The sequence below is a fragment of the Nicotiana sylvestris genome, chromosome 6 (genome assembly GCF_000393655.2).
Source record: "Nicotiana sylvestris chromosome 6, ASM39365v2, whole genome shotgun sequence".
Lineage (NCBI taxonomy): Eukaryota > Viridiplantae > Streptophyta > Magnoliopsida > Solanales > Solanaceae > Nicotiana > Nicotiana sylvestris.
Genome location: NC_091062.1, coordinates 185,405,956 through 185,426,555, shown reverse-complemented (window position 1 = coordinate 185,426,555; position 20,600 = coordinate 185,405,956).

Here is a 20,600-nt window from a genome sequence, read left to right as displayed (position 1 = left end):
TTGGTTGCCATTGTTCCAACCACCCTGATTATTGTTTCCACCCCAGTTGTTGTTGTTGCCACTCCAATTAACCTAATTGTTCTGATTATTGTTCCGGTTGACCCAATTGGAATTTTGGTTGTTGTTCCCCCAATTACTATTCCCTTGTTGTTGTTGATTGCCCCAATTGCCTTGAGGTTTCCATTGTTGTTGGTTAGAAGAATTGCCCCTTTGGCCCTGATAATTGTTCACATATTGCACTTCTTCATTCTGCCCATCATAACCATCATCTTGGAATTCACCACTATCATTGTCATATTGATCTGAACTCCATTGGTTCTGTTGACCTCTTTGTCTTCCTATCTAAACTAGTAGTGCGTAGTGATCTTAATTACACTTCCAATCATATTCGTTTGTTTTGTTACTTCTGATTTTTATGCTAATAGTATGCTAAATTAAACTAAGAGTGATTGCTTGTAAGGTTTTCTAAATAGTTAAAGAGGCATTATGGAAGTGACTTTCTCCTAGGTGAATACTTGATGGGATCTAAAGCCTAAGACAAAGAAGTTATGTTGGGGATTGCGATATAGACAATGCACGAAATTACTCACTCTATACCTCTCGGTAGCTTGAATGACTTTTCCCTAATTGACTTTCTCAAGACCAATTGGGTGTCAAAATTGTGCAAGTATTAAAGGCTCAAGTCGGGTATTACTATCTCTAGGTTTAACCCTTTAATTGGGGCTATCAATCTCTTGATTACACCCCAATTCCTTGTTAGACTGATTTTCCTAGACTCAAGCTCTCTTTCTCAAGAAAAGCCCAAGTCGAATAGGCACAAATTAGTATTTGCAACCACTAATTCAACATGGAAAATACAAATCAGTCCAAATATCAACTACCCATAAACATCTAAGCCTTAAATCAAAAGACCCATCAAATACCCACACTAGAGTTGAGCCACAACCCTAGCTAATGGGTCTAACTACTCATAATAATAGAAGAAAACAGAGAAATATATGAAGAATAACCTATATAATTTAATTACAAACTAAAATAATGAAGATTCAGCGTTAAAGTAACTACAAATTACTCAAAACAGAACAAAACAGCCGTTCACATGCTATGGAGTCTAACAGATAACAAAAGAAACCCTAAAATTGTGAAAAGAAAGTTTTTATACTAGGCCAAATTTTCTGGACAAAAATACCTATGATGAGGTACTGTGGTCCGCATAAAATGCACCGCAGACTGCGATGAGGCTTCTTGGCTTGACTATTCACTCTCTGAATCTGGCCACCGCGGGCCGCATAAAATGCACCGCGGCCGTAGTGGCTTCAACTGCGGTCCGCACAAAATGGACCGTGGACCGCATTGGCTTTTATCTTCAAGCTCCCAACTCTCTGAACCCCCCTCTCCGCGAACCGTGGCCAATTCCGCAAACTTAGTAAGCATCCTAATTAGCTATATGGGGAGAACTGAGCTGGGCAAATGCCATAGTGATGACAAAACTCCTCCACCAATGGGAGAAAGGCAAGAGTGTAACCAACATGAAAGAGGTAAGCATATAACGCACAATACCCGGGACGGTGGGCTTGTACCACATCCCGCTCTGTATGGACCAACTCGATGCGAGCGGGAATGTCGAATTTAGCTCTAAGCTCTAATAAATCGGCCTCTTTCATCATTGAATCGTAGAGGATCAACCTCAGGCGCCTTTGAAAAATCAGACCTGACCTTCTCACCACGAGGAACTATCTCCTTCGTCGTAGGGAAGTTCTCATTCTCAACGGCAACAGAGACACCCTCTGCGTGGGGTATGAAAACCATCGCCAAGGGAACCGGGTTATTTTCCTTGTCGGGACTAGAAGATACGTTAGCCATAGTTCTGACAAAAGAAAGGGTATTCAAGTAACGAAGAGTTTAAAGCAACAGGAATCACTAGAGCAGGAGAAGAAGGTGCCCAACAATGGAATAAGAAGAAAGCACAAGGGTTGGATATGGGAAATCCGTAAAACGTCAGTGTGTGCCTTCACATTGTCACACCTCCTTTTTGCGTGCCCGCCCCCGAAGGGTAAAATGCGCGAGGGGAGTTTTTTTCCAATTTAAGTGACAATATTCGAAATGGGATTATTTATTTAATTCAGAGTCGCCACTTGGGAAAGGTTTGGCTTTTGGTGTCCCAAGTCAACGGTTTATCTTGAATCCCAAATCGAGGAAATTTTCGACTTTTCCAAATGAAGTCTGCGAACCAGAAATTCTAAGTAAGGAATTCTGTTGACCCGAGGGAAGGTGTTAGGCACCCTAGAATCCCGTGGTTCTAGCACGGTCGCTTAAATTGTTATAATGGCTAAATATCTGATTTAACTACATGTTGTGACTTATGTGCTTTTATTAAGTTTAAACCTCTTTTATTATTATCATTTATTTTTATAGAATTGCAACATCGTGAAAATGCATCTCGAACCACGTCACAATCAATGCACCCGTGGTCGTCGACATATTTTGACTCCGTTGAGACTTGGATTTGGGTCACATCAATGTGCACCCGTGTTTAAGAAGGTTAAATTATTAAAGGTACACCTAAAGCAACTAACGTATTGTCATTTTGGGAAGGCCGTAAAATTCGTTAAACGGCCTGTCCCGAATTCTAAGTATTTTAATATATACATTTAGAGGGCCCCGCAGCTTGTGCATTTTTCGTTTGTCGAGGCTCGTCTCAATTTTATTTAAGAGGATAAACCTATAACGACTACATTTCTATCGTGTTTGTTTCTAATAAAATGAAATGAAGAGGATTACGTGCTAATTACATGCTTGACCAACTTCGGATCCTTGTTTGATTATCTGATTTTATGAGGCGTGAATTGTTTTGTGCCTTATTTCATGGATGAACATGTTGTTAAATTGTCAGGGGAAATTAATATACAAAATCAATAGAACTACTAAAAGCTTATGATAAATGTTCTTCAGATTCGAGTTTGAAACTCGCTTATTTAAACCAGGTTAGTGGAACTAACTTATCAGCAACTATTACTAATAGAGTTTGAACAGGATCATGTGAACTACCTACAAAGATTCAATAAAACTACATTATATCTGGCAAGATTAAGGCATTCTGTTCTATACATGCAGAATATTAGTCGAATGGTTATCTAATTATCTGTGTGCCAAAACACTCATACATTCCTTATCAGACAACCCATTAAGCAAACGAAATCACAATTTAAGACGAACTAAGCTGCGATTAAGTACAAAGCTACCTAATGTGTTTCTTTATTGAATTACAAACTAAACAAGTTACACAAATCTAATAACATTCGTAAAAACTATAACTGCAACAAACGGATGATAAAACTCCTGCATATCTTTTATTTCATGCTTTCATTGTTACATCAGATGCAAAGTCTTAGTATGTACCTGGATGTTGGATACAACAGAAGAAGCAAGGGGTCAGTAGAGCAATAGAAGTAATACCAAACAGCAGCAATGACAGCAGGTAACAGATAGGACAAAATCCCAGTGCAAGAGGCAACTAAAGCCGATGGAAAAAATGGCAGAATGACAGCAATGACCAGTAGTATAGAAGCAGAAATCCAGACAATCCAATTCCAAGAGAATCAACCAATACAAACCAAACTAACACACTTAGCTGATACTTGAAAGAAAAGAGAACTGACTGAACAGGTTGAGCAGACTGAGAATTGAACAAAAGCAGGAAGAAAACCAGTTTCTGATTTCTATATTTTTATCCCTCTCACTATCTTTTTTCTTTTCAAAATCCAATGTCAATTTTCAGTCTTGAAATCTATTTAGGCTATCAAAAAGAATTCTTTTCCAGTTTTCTATTTTCCAGAACTCAACTCTCAAAAATGTTCCCTCTCTTATTATCAATGTTTGTCCCCTTCTAAATGGAAACCCCCCCTCTTTTATAAACCTAAAATCAGCCCTTTAACAGCCTGTTAGACAATCAGAACACCCCTCCCATGTGCTATCTTCTTTTCAGTTTCCACTTACTATTTAAATAAAAACAACACCCCCATGATATTCCCTGGAAGACTTACTTTTGAGTAATGTTTATTATTTCTGAAACTAAAGCAGAGTATGGGCAGCAGAATGTAATCTGACAGCATATGCTGTCAAACTATTTTAATTCAAAAAGGGCCTTTATGCACATGTTGTGCACAAGTGCACATGCCATCAATTCAGATTGCAATTACAGACCAAACCTTGGATTTCTGAAATCAAATTAACAACTATAAGTAACTAAACTCAGTTCCTAATTGATTCAGGCAATGCTTAACAGAAGCAGGTCAATTGGTTAGTGTTTGGACAACTGAAACTAATTGACGACAAATGTCGACTCGACTATACTAATCATAACATGTACAATCAAAGACCATGATCAGAAATCTAACAGTATCAACAAGGGATTCAGATTGTACTGACTAAGCAAAATTGTACTCGAGGAATCAGTTAATCAGTCAAATTCGAAGTTCAACTAATTGCACAGCACATACACATATACACATTATCAATGAATAGAAGAAGGACTTAATCAAACACATAGGTTTAGGAAAGGTGTACAGGACACAGTTGGTAAAAATTCAAAACAAGAATTAAACAAAACATGAACAGACCTTTAATCAGCACATGGACTAAAATAAAGAGAAAGGAAAACAAAACTCACCTTAAATCCCGAAAAATCAAAAAGTCTTAGCTTGGATTCGAACAGACCCTTCTTGGGGTTGAAAGGACTTTAATCGAAGTGTTCTCACTGAGAACACTTCGACTAAAGTCCATTAGACCCTAAATACTTTGGCTCAAACAGACATGGATCAGTCACGAGGAAACCTAGGGTTCTAAAGGGCAGATTTGGGTTTTGGGCTTTCTTGGTTAGATTCGGACCAAACCAAGCATGGTTTGGTCACGAGGGGGTCCGGGGACTATCTGGTATGAAACTGGGGTGCATCGGTGTAGATCGAGTTTTGCTCGAATCTTCAAATGAAGATTCGAGAACCTAGGGGATGATTCGAACTAAACGGCCAACAGATCCATGTTCAGGGGGGTGAGGCGGTCCTATGGTCTTAAGGTGAAGGCCACCGGCATTCATGCCGCCGGGTTTTGGTGAAGGGAGATGGGGGCGGCTCTAGGGTTCCGGGGTTCTGTGAAGACGATGAAAGGTAAGGGGGGGTCTTTGGATGAGGCGTGGGGTAATGGTAGGAAGCTTATATATGGAATGGGTAGGTGGATCTCAGCCGTTGGATGAGGCGAGATGGAAGGCCAAGATCTTTCACCTGATGGGGAAACGGTGTCGTTTCTCATGCCAGGGTTTAGGTTGGTTCGGGTAAGACGGGTCGGATCTGTTCGTAGGTACGGGGTGTGAGATCTTGGTCGTTGATCATTCAGAGATCAACGGCCCAGATCAGACCAGATTAAAACGGTGTCGTTTGGATAGTTCTGGGTGTCAACTGGTGTGGACCGAGTTACACATGGGGTTTTGGGTTTGAGTTTGGGCCTCGAATTAAAATGAAAATAGGCCCAACTGATTTTAACCCAATTCTGCACTCTCTTTTTTATTATGTATTTTTTATATATATTTTTTTTATTTTATTTTTAAAACAAAACCCAAGTAAATTAAATTAAAATTACATAAACACTTAATACAATTATTTGCACACATATATCAAAATATTTAAAGCAGGTAAAATCGAACAAAACAACAATCACGGAACAAAGATGCATATTTATGATTTTTGTTAAGACCAATCGCTATTATTTTGTTTCTTTTGGAGTGATTGTCGCGCAAAACAAAAATCACGTGCTCACAACTGCCCCTCTTTGTTCGGAAACACGAAGAGTTTTCGTGCAAAGATAAAGTGAGCGGATATGAGCGATTTTTGCCTATGGACTACTCCGTGTGAAGCATGTTTTGAAAGATCTGACCGAATCTTTACTTCAAAGATTTCCTACATATCTTGGGCTAAACAGGAATCAGGTCAATGTAGTTCGGGAAGTTTCGGCAGCTGGGACTACCATGGGATTGCAATGCTTGCTGTTACTGCTGTTGCTGTTGTCACCGTTGCTTTACTGACCGCCTTATTATAACCAAAGAAAAATTGAAACTGAACTAAATACTTATATGCATGTCAACTGCTAGTTACAAGATCCCTATCTATGATTCTTTTGCGGTTTGATCTTGGGTCTTAGCTGATTGTGCTTGGAGACTTCGATCCGAATCTTGATGCTTACGAGTTGCGGCGACTTGTTTAATCTCTGGGATACTGAGTGAGATGCGACTGGCGGAGTTCGGGACCTTAATCAAATCCTGGAGCGATCCGCCTTCCATTTTCTCCGGTATCTCGGGACATCTTCTTTTGTCTTTTTCTTCTTGGATTCTGAGTTGAGACTCATCTCGTGGGTCGTTTCGATCCGTGTGGCTCGAGGTTAGACCTGCGGGAAAAACAAACGAACGAAATTTTCTGCCCCAGTTTTACTAGGAAATTTCGTGAATTATTCGCCAGGAAGTTCATAAAATTGATGAAAGAGGATATGAATGCTCAGTTCAGGGTTGGAGCCCTAATACCGACTAGCTGGGGAGAAGTTCCGTTTTAGAGTTGAAACTCTAATACTGACCATCTGGGGAAAAGTTCAGTTTAGGGTTTAAAACCCTAATGCTGACTGAATGGAAAAGTTCAGTTTAGGGTTTAAAACCCTAATGCTGACTAAATGGAAAAGTTCAGTTTAGGGTTTAAAACCCTAATGCTGACTGGGTGGAAAAGTTCAGTTTAGGGTTTAAAACCCTAATGCAGACTGGATGGAAAAGTTCAGTTTAAGGTTTAAAACCCTAATGCTGACTAAAGGAAAAAGTTCAGTTTAGGGTTTAAAACCATATTGCTGATTAAAAGAAAAAGTTCAGTTCAGGGTTTTAAAACCCTAATGCTGATTAAAAGAAAAAGTTCAGTTCAGGTTTTAAAACCCTAATGATGATTAAAGGAAAAAGTTCAGTTCAGGGTTTAAAACCCTAATGCTGATTAAAGGAAAAATTCAGTTTAGGGTTTAAAACCCTAATGCTGACTGGATGGAAAAGTTTAGTTTAGGGTTTAAAACCCTAATGCTGACTAAAGGAAAAAGTTCAGTTTAGGATTTAAAACCCTAATGCTGATTAAAAGAAAAAGTTCAGTTCATGGTTTTAAAACCCTAATGCTGATTAAAAGAAAAAGTTCAGTTCAGGGTTTAAAACCCTAATGCTGATTAAAGGAAAAAGTTCAGTTCAGGGTTTAAAACCCTAATGCTGATTAAAAGAAAAAGTTCAGTTCAGGGTTTAAAACCCTAATGCTGATTAAAGGAAAAAGTTCAGTTCAGGGTTTAAAATCCTAATGCTGATTAAAGGAAAAAGTTCAGTTTAGGGTTTAAAACCCTGATGCTGACTGAATGGAAAATTCAGTTTAGGGTTTAAAACCCTAAAGCTGACTGAAAGGAAAAGTTCAGTTTAGAGTTTAAAACCTTAATGCTGATTAAAGGAAAAGGCTCAGTTTAGGGTTTAAAACCCTAATGCTGACTGGATGGAAAAATTCAGTTTAGGGTTTAAAACCCTAATGCTGATTAAAGGAAAAGTTCAGTTTAGGGTTTAAAACCCTAATGTTGACTGCATGGAAAAGCTCAGTTTAGAGTTTAAAACCCTAATGCTGATTAAAGGAAAAAGTTCAGTTTATGGTTTAAAACCCTAATGCTGACTGCATGGAAAAGCTCAGTTTAGGGTTTAAAACCCTAATGCTGGCTGAATGGAAAAAGTTCAGTTTAGGGTTTAAAACCCTAATGCTGACTAAAAGGAAAAATTCAGTTTAGGGTTTAAAACCCTAATGCTGACTGCATGGAAAAGCTCAGTTTAGGGTTTAAAACCCTAATGCTGGTTAAAGGAAAAGGCTCAGTTTAGGGTTTAAAACCCTAATGCTGACTGGATGGAAAAATTCAGTTTAGGGTTTAAAACCCTAATGCTGATTAAAGGAAAAATTCAGTTTAGGGTTTAAAACCCTAATGCTGACTGCATGGAAAAGCTCAGTTTAGGGTTTAAAACCCTAATGCTGGCTGAAAGGAAAAAGTTCAGTTTAGGGTTTAAAACCCTAATGCTGATTGCATGGAAAAGCTCAGTTTAGGGTTTAAAACCCTAATGCTGGCTGAAAGGAAAAAGTTCAGTTTAGGGTTTAAAACCCTAATGCTGACTAAAGGAAAAATTCAGTTTAGGGTTTAAAACCCTAATGCTGACTAAAAGGAAAATTCAGTTTAGGGTTTAAAACCCTAATGCTGATTGCATGGAAAAGCTCAGTTTAGGATTTAAAACCCTAATGCTGGCTGAATGGAAAAAGTTCAGTTTAGGGTTTAAAACCCTAATGCTGATTGCATGGAAAAGCTCAGTTTAGGGTTTAAAACTCTAATGATGGCTGAATGGAAAGAGTTCAGTTTAGGGTTTAAAACCCTAATGCTGACTAAAAGGAAAAATTCAGTTTAGAGTTTAAAACCCTAAAGCTGACTGAAAGGAAAAGTTCAGTTTAGGGTTTAAAACCCTAATGCTGACTGGCTGGGGACAAAGTTTGAGAATACTAACTGACCTCTTTTTTTGAATTTTCTTGTTTTGGTGGAAGATAAAAGGGAGTCTCGTGGAAACTTACCTTTCGAGTGAATTCCTTATTGCCAAAATACTTCTTGTAACCATGTACCTTCTTCTTTGGGCGACACCTGCTTCTTGCACGGTTGTCTTGGATTATACCTATTTCAACTTTTAGACAAAGAACAATTGTTAGTTCGGAAATGACGGTCAGTTCGGTGACCTTGATCGTTCCCGTTGCTTTGTTGCGTCCTTATTTCTGTCGCGAAATCCCGCCGTTGACTGGATTCAAATGGCGAAACTCTTTTGATTGCTCAGGCTTGTATTTCCAGATTCTGTGATGATTTGCCTCGTAAGTCTCTCTTTTTTTTCTTTTTTTTTTGTCCCGTTTTGCTTGGAGATTCTCAACGGGGATTTTATTGGAGGTATTCTGTGGGGATTTGTACAAAAAGGAGGCTCTGTGGGGGGAATATTTACAAAGTGGATTCTTTGTGTGGATTTTTGTACAACGGGGCATGCTGGGGATTTGTTTCAAAGCGGGCTTTCTGGGATTTGTTGGGGTAAGCCTGTTGGAGAATTTTTACAAAAGGGACTCGCTGGGGATGTGATGGGGATTTGTGTCCCATTTTTTTTTTTTTTGAATTTTCTTTTTTTTTAACAAAGGGAAGACCCTGTGGGGATTTGTCCGAGGCGGACTGGCTGGGGAAATTTCTCTCCTTCGAATGCCATCAAACATCATGATTCATCAGGTTTGGACAAACTTACCAACGAAACGAAATGCCTTCCTTCATGAAACGGAATTCCGTGAAACCAAACCTGCCCCCTGCCCTTTCCGGTATATCTAGAACTTGGGGTTAAACATGAAAGAGATTCGAAGAAAAACAAAGAAAAGAGAAAACGAATTTCAGAAAAAGAGTGTCCCCTTTGGGACGAGAAAGACTTATCTGAGGAAGATAATGCTGGCTTTAAATAACATGACATGCTTTTTGGACTGGACGCCTGATCTTCAATGAACTTGCGTTTTCTGCCGAACCAAAACGGATCTATGATTCCAAACTGGTGGAACTTTGCCGGGACCTCTTTGGGGTGGAGTCATTCTTTTCGGCCAACAACGCCCTTTGCGGGTTTTCGTTGGCTGACCTCTCTCATTTATCTTCCTGTCATCGCTTGATAGCACTCTTTGCGAGTTTTTACCAAACAAGCTCTCTCATTTTGGTTTCTCTACTCCCGTCGCCTCGCGCTGCCCGAAGGTTTTCACCGACGAGACTCTCTCATTTTATCATTCTCAATTCAGAGTGTGCCGGCCTCCATTTGTGACGCTTATTGGTTTCCCACTATCTTTGGTAATTGATTTGAAGGCTTGTGCTTGGTAGAAGAGAGGTAGATGATACTAACTTCTAAACCGCTCGACGTGCCCCGGTTTCAACTTCAGGGTAAATGGGATTTTATTGTTAGTGTGACTGAACCTCAGGGAGAGGCTGCCTACGTATCCTTTCGGAATCAAGTCAAACGTAGTTCAGGCCTCAATCAATGTTTTTTTTTTAAGTAGCCGAAGGGATGTGTCCGGCTCAAAGGACTTGTAGAGAGAGTTGGTAGTGGGAATAAAACCTTCAGCATTTCAAGTGTGTCAGGATCGCCGAGGCGTTACTCAGACATAGTATCTCTTGACTGCATCTGCATTTACCGCTGTTTCGGGGTCATTTCCTTCAATGTCACCTAGATACAATGCTCCTCTTGGCAATATCTTCCTTATGATGTATGGGCCTTTCCAATTTGGAGCAAACTTCCCTTTTGCTTCCTGGTGATGTGGCAGAATACGCCTCAATACCAGCTGACCTACTTCGAAATTCCTGGGTCAGACTTTCTTGTTGTAAGTACGGGCCATTCTTCGTTGGTACAATTGTCCGTGACAAACCGCGGCCATTCGCTTTTCATCGATCAAAGTCAATTGCTCTAATCGAGTTTTGACCCACTCACTGTCTTCGATTTCTGCTTCAACAATGGTTCGAAAAGAAGAAATCTCTACCTCTGCCGGTATTACAGTCTCGGTCCCATAAACCAAAAGATAAGGAGTTGCTCCTACTGACGTGCGTACCGTAGTGCAATACCCCAACAATGCAAATGGTAACTGCTCATGCCACTGGCGGGAACTTTGGATCGTTTTCCTCAAAATCTTCTTGATGTTTTTGTTCGCCGCTTCTACAGCGCCATTGGCCTTTGGCCGATAAGGAGTAGAATTCCTATGCGTTATTTTGAATTGCTCGCATACATCTTCCCATCAAGTGACTGTTCAAGTTTGTTGCGTTATCTGTAATGATAGTCGCAGGAATACCGAAACGACAGATAAGATTTGAGTGTACAAAATCCACTACAGCTTTTTTAGTGACCGACTTGAGAGTGACAGCCTCTACCCATTTTGTGAAGTAGTCTATGGCAACCAGTATGAATCTGTGTCCATTTGAAGCCTTTGGCTCGATTGGTCCAATGACGTCCATGCCCCAGGCGACAAATGGCCAAGGCGCAGACATGGGATGCAGTTCTGTGGGAGGTGCATGAATCAAATCACCGTGCACCTGACACTGATGACACTTCCGAACGAAGCTAAAGCAGTCCTTTTCCATGGTCATCCAGTAATAACCTGCTCGAAGGATTTTCTTCGCTAAGACATACCCGTTCATGTGAGGTCCGCACATACCTGCATGTACTTCGTGCATAATCTTTCTCGCCTCCTCGGCGTCGACACATCTTAGGAGGTTGAGGTCCGGGGTCCTCTTGTACAACAATTCACCGCTCAGAAAGAAACCACTTGCATGTCGCCTAATGGTCCTCTTTTGATCTCCAGTAGCGTGCTCGGGGTATTCTTGTGTCTTCAGGAACCTCTTGATGTCATGGTACCAAGGCTGCGTATTTGATCCCGCCTCGATTACATTGCAGTAACCGTGTCTTTCCTTGATTTGGATTTCCAAAGGATCGACGTGGGCGTTGCCCGGGTAGGGTAGCATTGAAGCCAGAGTAGCAAGTGCGTCCGCCAGTTCATTGTGACACCTCGGGATATACCTGAACTCTATTGATGTAAAGCGCTTGCCGAGGTCCTCCACATGCTATCGGTAAGGGATAAGTTTGACATCTCGAGTTTCCCATTCGCCTTGGGCTTGCCGGATAATCAGGTCAGAATCTCCCATAATCAGTAAGTCTTCAACATCCTGATCGATCGCCATATGCATGCCCATGATGCAGGCTTCATACTCAGCTGTATTGTTTGTGCAAAAGAAACGCAGTCTAGCTGTGGCGGGATAATGCTGACTAGAAGGCGAAATCAAAATTGCCCCAATCCCTACACCTTTGGCATTCACGGCTCCATCAAAGAACATCTTCCAAACATGAGCTTCCTCCGAGACCACTTCTACGGTGTTTACTTCTTCATCTGGAAAGTAGGTACTCAATGGCTGGTATTCCTCATCGACCGGATTTTCGGCCAAATGATCTGCTAGCGCCTGGGCTTTCATTGCCGTGCGAGTGACATAGACTATGTCGAATTCAGTAAGCAAGATTTGCCACTTGGCCAGTCTCCCAGTAGGCATCGGTTTCTGAAATATATACTTCAAAGGATCCAGCCTGCTTATGAGGAAAGTAGTGTGGGCTTGGAGATAATGTCTCAGCTTTTGAGCAACCCACGTCAGAGCGCAACATGTCCTTTCCAGCAGAGTGTATTTGGCCTCGTAGCCGGTGAATTTCTTGCTCAAGTAGTAGATTGCTTGCTCCTTCTTTCCGGTTATGTCGTGTTGCCCGAGGACGCAACCGAAAGAGTTCTCCAAGACTGTCAGATACAAGAAAAGTGGCCTCCCTGGTTCTGGAGGGACCAAAACTGGGGGATTCAAAAGGTATTCTTTGACTTGATCAAAGGCTTCTTGACACTCGGTTGTCCATTTGATCGTCGCATCTTTCCTTAACAGCTTGAATATGGGCTCACACGTGCTTGTCAGCTGGGCAATAAATCGACTGATGTAGTTCAACCTGCCCAACAAACTCATCACGTCTTTCTTCGTTCTCGGGGGAGGTAGATCTCTGATAGATTTTATCTTAGTTGGATCTAGTTCGATACCTCTCCTGCTTACGATGAAGCCCAAAAGTTTGCCCGACGGAACTCCGAAAGCACATTTGGCTGGGTTCAGCTTCAAGTCATACTTCCTTAGTCTCTCGAAGAACTTCCTCAAGTCTTGGATGTGATTATCCTGCGTCCTGGACTTGACTATCACGTCATCCACGTATACCTCTATTTCTCGATGCATCATGTCATGAAAAATGGTAGTCATGGCCCTCATGTAAATAGCCCCGGCATTCTTCAGACCAAACGGCATGACCCGATAACAGTAGGTGCCCCAAGGCGTGGTGAAGGCAGTTTTCTCGGCGTCCTCTTCATCCATCAATACCTGATGATACCCAGCGTAACAATCTACGAAAGACTGTATTTCGTGTTTGGCGCAATTATCGACGAGGATGTGGATGTTGGGCAGTGGGAAATTATCTTTGGGACTTGCTCTATTCAGATCTCGGTAATCTACACATACCCGAGTTTTCCCATCCTTTTTCGGTACTGGAACCACATTTTCCAACCACGTCGTATACTGGACTACCCGAATCACTCCCGTTTTCAGTTATTTGGTGATCTCCTCTTTAATCTTGTCACTGACCTCAGTTTTGAACTTTCGTTGCTTTTGTTGGACTGGAGGACAATCAGGATGAATCGGCAATTTATGAACCACCAGATCAACACCTAGTCCCGGCATGTCATCATATGACCAAGCAAACACATCTTTAAATTCAAAAAGAAGTTGAATTATCGCATCTCGCATTTTCTTGTCCATGTGAATGCTTATTTTGGTCTCCCAGATTTCTTCAGGAGTTCCTAAATTAACCGGTTCAGTGTCATTCAGATTCGGCTTAGGTTTATTCTCAAAATGTTCCAACTCTCGGTTTATTTCCCTAAAAGCTTCTTCTTCATCATATTCTGGTTCTGGGTTCATTAATTCACAGTTAAATAGCTCGTTGTGATCTGGGCGTGAAGTCCGCAAGCATGTCATATTTAAAGCCGCATTATTATAACTGAAAGGAAAGATAAAAGGAAAAATAACAAAAATCAGAACAAAAGAAAAAATGGGAAAACAATGATGATTTTTTTTTATTTTTCTTCGGGAAGTTGGAAGACAACAATGTTTACAAACTAGGAATTCAAAACAACAATTGAAAGGAAGAAAACGTTCAAGTTATGTCCTGGAGATAACTTGCGACACAGGAAAGGTGGCAGGACAGGTCTACCCGGACTTCCGTTTAGTCGGGAATGGCGTGGCCTCCCAGTTTCGAAGTTTGGCGTCTGGTCCCACGTACAGCATCTCAGCAGTGCTTGTGCCTTCACCTGGTTGAACCATGTGAGTCTCGTAGAGCATTTCTCTCATTGCCCCACATATCTCCTCGATTTCCTCAGCCGTGAAGACCTCATCGTCCTCTTCTTCGGTGTATCTCAGCCTGATGAAAGTTTCATATAAATCTGGCAATGGTTGAGGTAACTTCCAACCCTCGTTTCTCCTTTTCTTCTCCAACTCTTCGTCTCCTGGAGTGGGTTTGAAACCTAGTCCAAAAGGTTTCTTGGTGATTGGCAAGGTGATGGGTTTTGTTATTCCCTGCAGGGTTCGTCCAAGCCCTTTCCCTGGCCTAAATCTGTGCCGGATCATCTCTTTGGCTACCATAACCGAGGCGTTAGACAAGAAAGGCTAGGGGCAGGGTATTCCCTCTTCGTGCTGCTCTGCCAGTACAATCTCGAAAGCTTGATAGACCGTATGTTCGCTCCCTTCTCTTGGTTCAAGATATGGGATGGATGGGTCCCGATAAATAGCATGCTCATCTTCTCCATGGACCACGATCTCTCGGTCTTCGTACTCAAACTTCACCATCTGGTGAAGAGTGGAAGGCACAGCTCCTGCCGCATGGATCCAAGGTCTGCCAAGGAGAAAATTGTAGGATGTATCCATGTCGAGCACCTGGAAGGTTACTTCAAATTCGACTGGCCCTATGACCAACAACAGGTCTATTTCCCCCATGGTATCTCTCTTGATGCCGTCGAAAGCCCTTACGCAGACATTGTTGGGTCGGATTCTTTCGGTCCCAATTTCCATTCTTTGCAGCGTGGAGAGCGGGCAAATGTCAACACCCGAGCCCCCATCCAACATTACCCTCTTGACATAGTAGTCCTCGCATTTAACTGTTAGATGTAAGGCTTTGTTGTGTGTCGCTCCTTCTGGGGGCAAATCGTTCTTGCTGAAAGAGATTTGGTTGACGGCGAAGAATCTTTCTGTCATCCGCTCCAGTTGTTCCACCGAGGTTTCAACTGGCACATATGCTTCATTCAGGGTCTTCAGTAAGATCTTTTGATGCTCGGTCGACCTCATCAACAATGACAGCATGGACACTTGCTCGGGGCACTTGCGCAGTTGATCTATCATTTCGTAATCCGGCATTTTCATTTGTTGGAAGAACACTTCCGCTTCTTCAACGCTCACAGGCTTCTTTGGTGGGAAGCGCCTTTGTGTGGCGTTGTTAAGCTCTTGGGTATTTGAATACCTTCCAATGAAAGTATTTTCTGGAAGTTCTCCCGTGACCTCTTTACCTTTGTACATTACCAAAGTCCTTTGATAATTCCACGGCACTGTGGACGGGTTGGTCATTGGCTTTTGTGGCACGCGTCCGATAACCACTGGCTCATTCAGCCGAAGTGGTTGAATCGTCCCCCGGACCACATAGGCCCCTTTTGGCACGTACATAGGTTTTGCCTTTTTGATCCTGAAGTTCTGCGTCTTCTCAGCTCGACCTCGTGGTATGTAAAGAACTCCATCCTTTACCGGTACCACTTTTTTCTCCAACTTCTTTTCAGGCTCGCTTTTTACAGCATTGGCCTCCTCCCCCTTTTCTGGTTTCTGGTCTGTCTCAGGCCTTTTCCCCGTGTCGACAATGGCGATTATAGTTTTCAGAGCAGGGTCGAATTCTTTGTCTTCGCAAATCGTTCCGATCAGCGGTCCATTATTGTGAGCAGGTAATGGATTGTTAGTCACATTTGGGATCTCCTCGTCCCTTAGCACTATTTTCCCTTGCTCTATCAAATTCTCGACCACTCTTTTCAACGACCAGCAGTCATTTGTATCGTGTCCCTCGGCCCCTGAATGATAGGCGCATCTGACTCCAGCTTTGTAAGAAGGTGACGTCGGGTTTTGCCTCGTTTGAGGGATTGGTTGCAAGAAACCCAACTGGACTAGCTTCGGGAACAAAGTAGAGTATGGCTCACCGATGGGCGTGAAAGTACGCCTTCGAGGTGGCTCCTGAGGGCGAAAGTTATTCTGCGGGGGTTGTGGGTTATAGTGGTTGCGGTAAGGAGGCTGATTTCTGGGAGGTGGAGCTGGGCCTTGGTTGGCTTGTTGTGGCGGATGGGCATAAGGCTGGGCATTCATGACCATATAGGGTTGATGAGCATATGCCAGATTTGAGTGGGGATAGTAGTGTTGTGGGGTTCTTTCTGGAAAACGGGGCCCGGGATGACGATATTCCCTTGCTTCTGAGGCTGCCATGGTCGTTTCTTCCTTTTTCTTCCCTCTTGTCATTCCTCCGGACCTGCCTTGGACGGCTTGGGAGGTCTCCCTTATGGCTGCTTGACTCAGAATCCTACCTGTTTTCAGACCATTCTCCACCATCTCTCCAATCTTGATTGATTCTGCAAATGGCTTTCCCATGGCTGACATCATGTTTTGGAAATAGTCAGACTCTTGAGCCTGGAGAAAGGTAGTGACCATTTCCACTTCATCCATGGGAGGCTTCACCCTTGACGCCTGCTCACGCCACTTAATAGCATATTCTCTGAAGCTTTCTGAAGGTTTCTTCTTCAAATTCGACAGAGAATTTTGGTCTGGTGCAATGTCGATGTTATACTGGAATTGTTTCACAAAATCTCTGGCGAGATCATACCATATATGCCATCGGGACATTTCCTGGTCCATATACCATTCTGAGGCTATCCCTACTAGACTTTCCCCAAAATATGCCATTAGCAGTTCTTCTTTTCCACCGGCTCCCCGCAATTGGTTGCAATATTTCTTAAGATGTGCAATGGGGTCACCGTGCCCATCATATTTCTCAAACTTTGGGGTCTTGAAACCCGCTGGCAGGTGCACGTGAGGGAACATGCATAGGTCGGCATAAGATACGCTCTTCTGTCCGCTCAAACCTTGCATATTCTTCAAACTCTGTTCAAGGCTTCTCATTCTTTTGGCTATCTCATTTTGTTCTGCAATTCTGGGGTTCTGATCCTGCCCAGGTGCAAGCTCGCATTGAGGAGGCGGAGGATTAGTGCTGGTAGCGAACCTAGTTGGTTCCATTGAGAATGAAGGTGCTTGGAATGTAAAAGAAGATGAGTCAAAGCTTGGCTTGTACGTAGCAGGCTGTGTCGTAATCGGGCATGGCGGTGCAGTAAAGATGTTCATGCTTGCATCGGTGGCTGACATTCGGGGATGAGGCTCAGAAGGCGATCCAGCAGAGAAGGCTGAAGTGGCTGGGTACCCGAATGGGGTAGCGGGATAATTTATGGGGACATTAGAAGTCCCGCTTGACCTGGAGAATAACTCAGGGAATCCGGGGACGACACTTGGCGGTTCCTTTCCGTTATTCCAGTCGTCCAGCATTTCCAACATGCGGAGTCGTAGGATTCTATTTTCTTCCGCAGTTGCGGATTCAGGTGTGAGGACGGCTGAGATCGAGCTCTCCTCGGAAACAGGGGTTGTTTGCAACGGAATTTCTGAAGACATTTCCACACTTCCTTTTGACCTGGTGAAGTAAGTGTGAGTACTGCTTCCGATCTTAAAAACAGGTAGTTGAACACTTCTCTTTGACCTCGTGAAGTATGAGTGCGAGGCCAGACTTTCACCAAACCAACCGTATTTCCAAAAACCTGGAGAACTCAATCGACAAACGAGCGGTTAATTCGAAATAAATAACAGATAGGCAACCTCACGTTGAGCATGATGCACCTATACAGTTAAGTGAATTCTACATGTTTGCGACGAAAGCATGCGTCATTCCGGCATTCTTTTTTAGGCTTCCCTTTTCTTATTATTTTCTTATCTTTTTTTTTGTTTTTCTTTTATATTTTTATTTTGCGGAAAAATGCGACCGGATCCGATGAGGATTGCCTACGTATCACGACGCCACGTGAATCAGATCATTACGTAGTTCAAAAACACAAATGAGCGTAAAAGAAACAACCTTTTATTGTTGAAACGGTCTATTACAAACTTCATTTTGCAAAAGAAAGAGCAAACTTTGAAATAAACCTAGACTCAAAAATAGACTAAAAATCACCCTGATGGGAAAAACAGGCAGAAGATGCTAAGATACAGACTTGACTTATGAGTACATTATGGTTTTGAAAATTTGTGTCTGCGGGGCATCGTTCGGCCTCGCCGCGGTCCTAGGCGTGAGATCCCTCTCAAGTTGCTCCAGCTCATGCATGGTCTGCTTGACATAACTCATCACTGCTGAGAGGACGGTAACGCTGGTCATGTTCTCACATCGTAGACATCGTCTGGTGATGGCATGGGCAATGGCCTTGATCCTATCTCTGGTTTGCTTCTTCTCTATGAGTAGGCGTTTTATCTGATCGCTACATATCTTGAATACCTGAGCATCCTGCATATGCTGATGCTTCAGTTGTCGTACTTCTAACTTTATCTGAGCCAACAAGTCGTACCAGTATCTGCTCTCAATTTGGAAATCCTTGGCCTGATTAGCTGCTTTGATCTCAAGTGTAGCCATCTCTCTCTTCATTTTAGCAACAGTTTTCTCGTGGTCGCCTTCCAATTGATTCAAGTGTCGGCGATGCTTATCTGCTCTTGTATCCCACTGTGCCCTGAGCTCTGCTACGACGTTTTTAGATTTCTCTAAATCCTCTTGCCATTCTCTGACTTTGCTTTTTAGCCTTTTTATCAACTGCTCATCTGATCGACGCCTTGGCTGTTTATCCGCATCCATCCTTATCTGTTTGACCTGGGCTCTGAGCATTTCGTTTTCCTGAATTAACCTGTTCCGCTCTCCCAGATCGGTAGCAACTTGCACGTTGTGCTCATATTTCAAGCTTTCCACTCGTTGCTTCAACCTGCTGATTTCGGCGCAATAGCCTCTTTCTTTTGCTAGCCAATCCCACTGTTTTTGCGACGATTCGGCGAAATTCAGGATGTGGGGTCTCTTAGTCGGCCTTTCATGCTTAAGTTCCCTTCTATACCATGCAAGGTAACCTGGCGCCGTCTCACCTTTGGCTCGATCCCGCACGCAAGTATCTTATTTCAAATATTGACACTTACTCCAGATTTGGCGAATTTTCGCTTCTGGAAACTGTCCGTCAGGACTTATCTCAACTGCTTGAGTGCTAAGATCTTCCTCATGAGGTACTGTCTGGCATCTTCCGAGCTGTCTCAAAACTCGGCAGGGCGCGTAAGGTTGAATGCTCTTAAGCCCCATCAGTAAGAAATGAGTTTTAGCTGCCGGCATATATATGACCTCATCAACAGGCAACCATCCCAGCGTCCATTGTATTTGGCTGGCAGTAAGAGCTTGAAAGAACGAGGTCCATGCCAGGACTCCTTTGGGCAAACTGATCTCTTTGGTTCTCGTGTAAAATTCTTCTATGCAAGTCTTTTCCGGGGAACCATGGCTCAAAATCTCGGAACGATGGCAGAGGTGCTCGGTCATCCACATTTGTAGGAGCAAGTTACAACATTCGAAGAAATTTCCCCCAGCTTTACAAACTGTGAGAGCTCGGAAGATGTCAGATACCACCATAGGCACGAGAGTACTGTCACTTTGCGTGAGTAGGGTGTTGACGACCCCGGATATCTTCAAATCAATGTTTCCGTCTTTCCTTGGAAATACCAGAAGGCCCAGGAACATCATCATGAAGGCTACCCGTCTGTGTTTGTCCCACTTCTGACGTATACCTTTGTTGCTCAGTTTGTTGATTGGATTATTGAATCCCTCTTCATGACCATACCTATCATATATGAAGCATGGAGTGCAAAAACCGGCAGCCAAATCCGGGTTGTGGACCGTTCTGGGTATCTTCAGTGAATCTAGGAACCGATGCACCGTGACAGCTCTTGGGGCGACCAAGTATTTTTGCTTTAACGGAAGTTCAGCAATTCCGATGTACCCAGCCATTTCTTCCAAAGTCGGGGTGAGTTCGAAATCAGAAAAATGGAAAACGTTGTGTGCCGGGTCCCAGTAGGTAACCAAAGCTCTTATGATATCTCCTCGAGGCTGGATTTCCAGCAAACCCACGAGACCTTTCAGATATTTCTTGACCTCATTTTGTCCTCCAGCACCTAGATCATTCCACCATAGCCGTAACTTGATAGGGATTTTGGTCATTATTGAAAAATGTTCATTTTGCATTGTGCTCATCCTGCACATTTATTAAGGTGTTCTTTAACAAAAATAACTTGACTCAAAATATTTTACAAGGAGGATCAAGTTTTCGAACACGGCCTTTCAGCACTTCGGGGACGAAGATTTTGAGGCTGTGTGGGTCAACTGGATGAAAATCCTAAAAATGACCCGAAGGTGGTTATTTATGCAAAGTCAGCCTTCCGGCGTCCCTTTCGGGAACATTCGGCTATTTATGACAAAACAACATCACCTGATTTATTCGTTGACAGAATTTGACACACATTTTTTATTACTTATTTGTTTCTCTTTTTTTTTAGTAAAGGTGGGGTTGAACCCGATGGGGGTTGCCTACGTATCTCACATCCGGTGAGAATCAAACCGGCGTAGTTCGGTACATCATGAATAGAGAAAATCAATTAAACCCAGAAAGCAAGAATATATTTTTTATTATTTTCTTTTGAAAAGAGATAAAGACTAAAGAAAATATTATTTTTTTAAGGAAGTATTTGGACTATTAGTCTGAATTTATAAAAGAGGTACT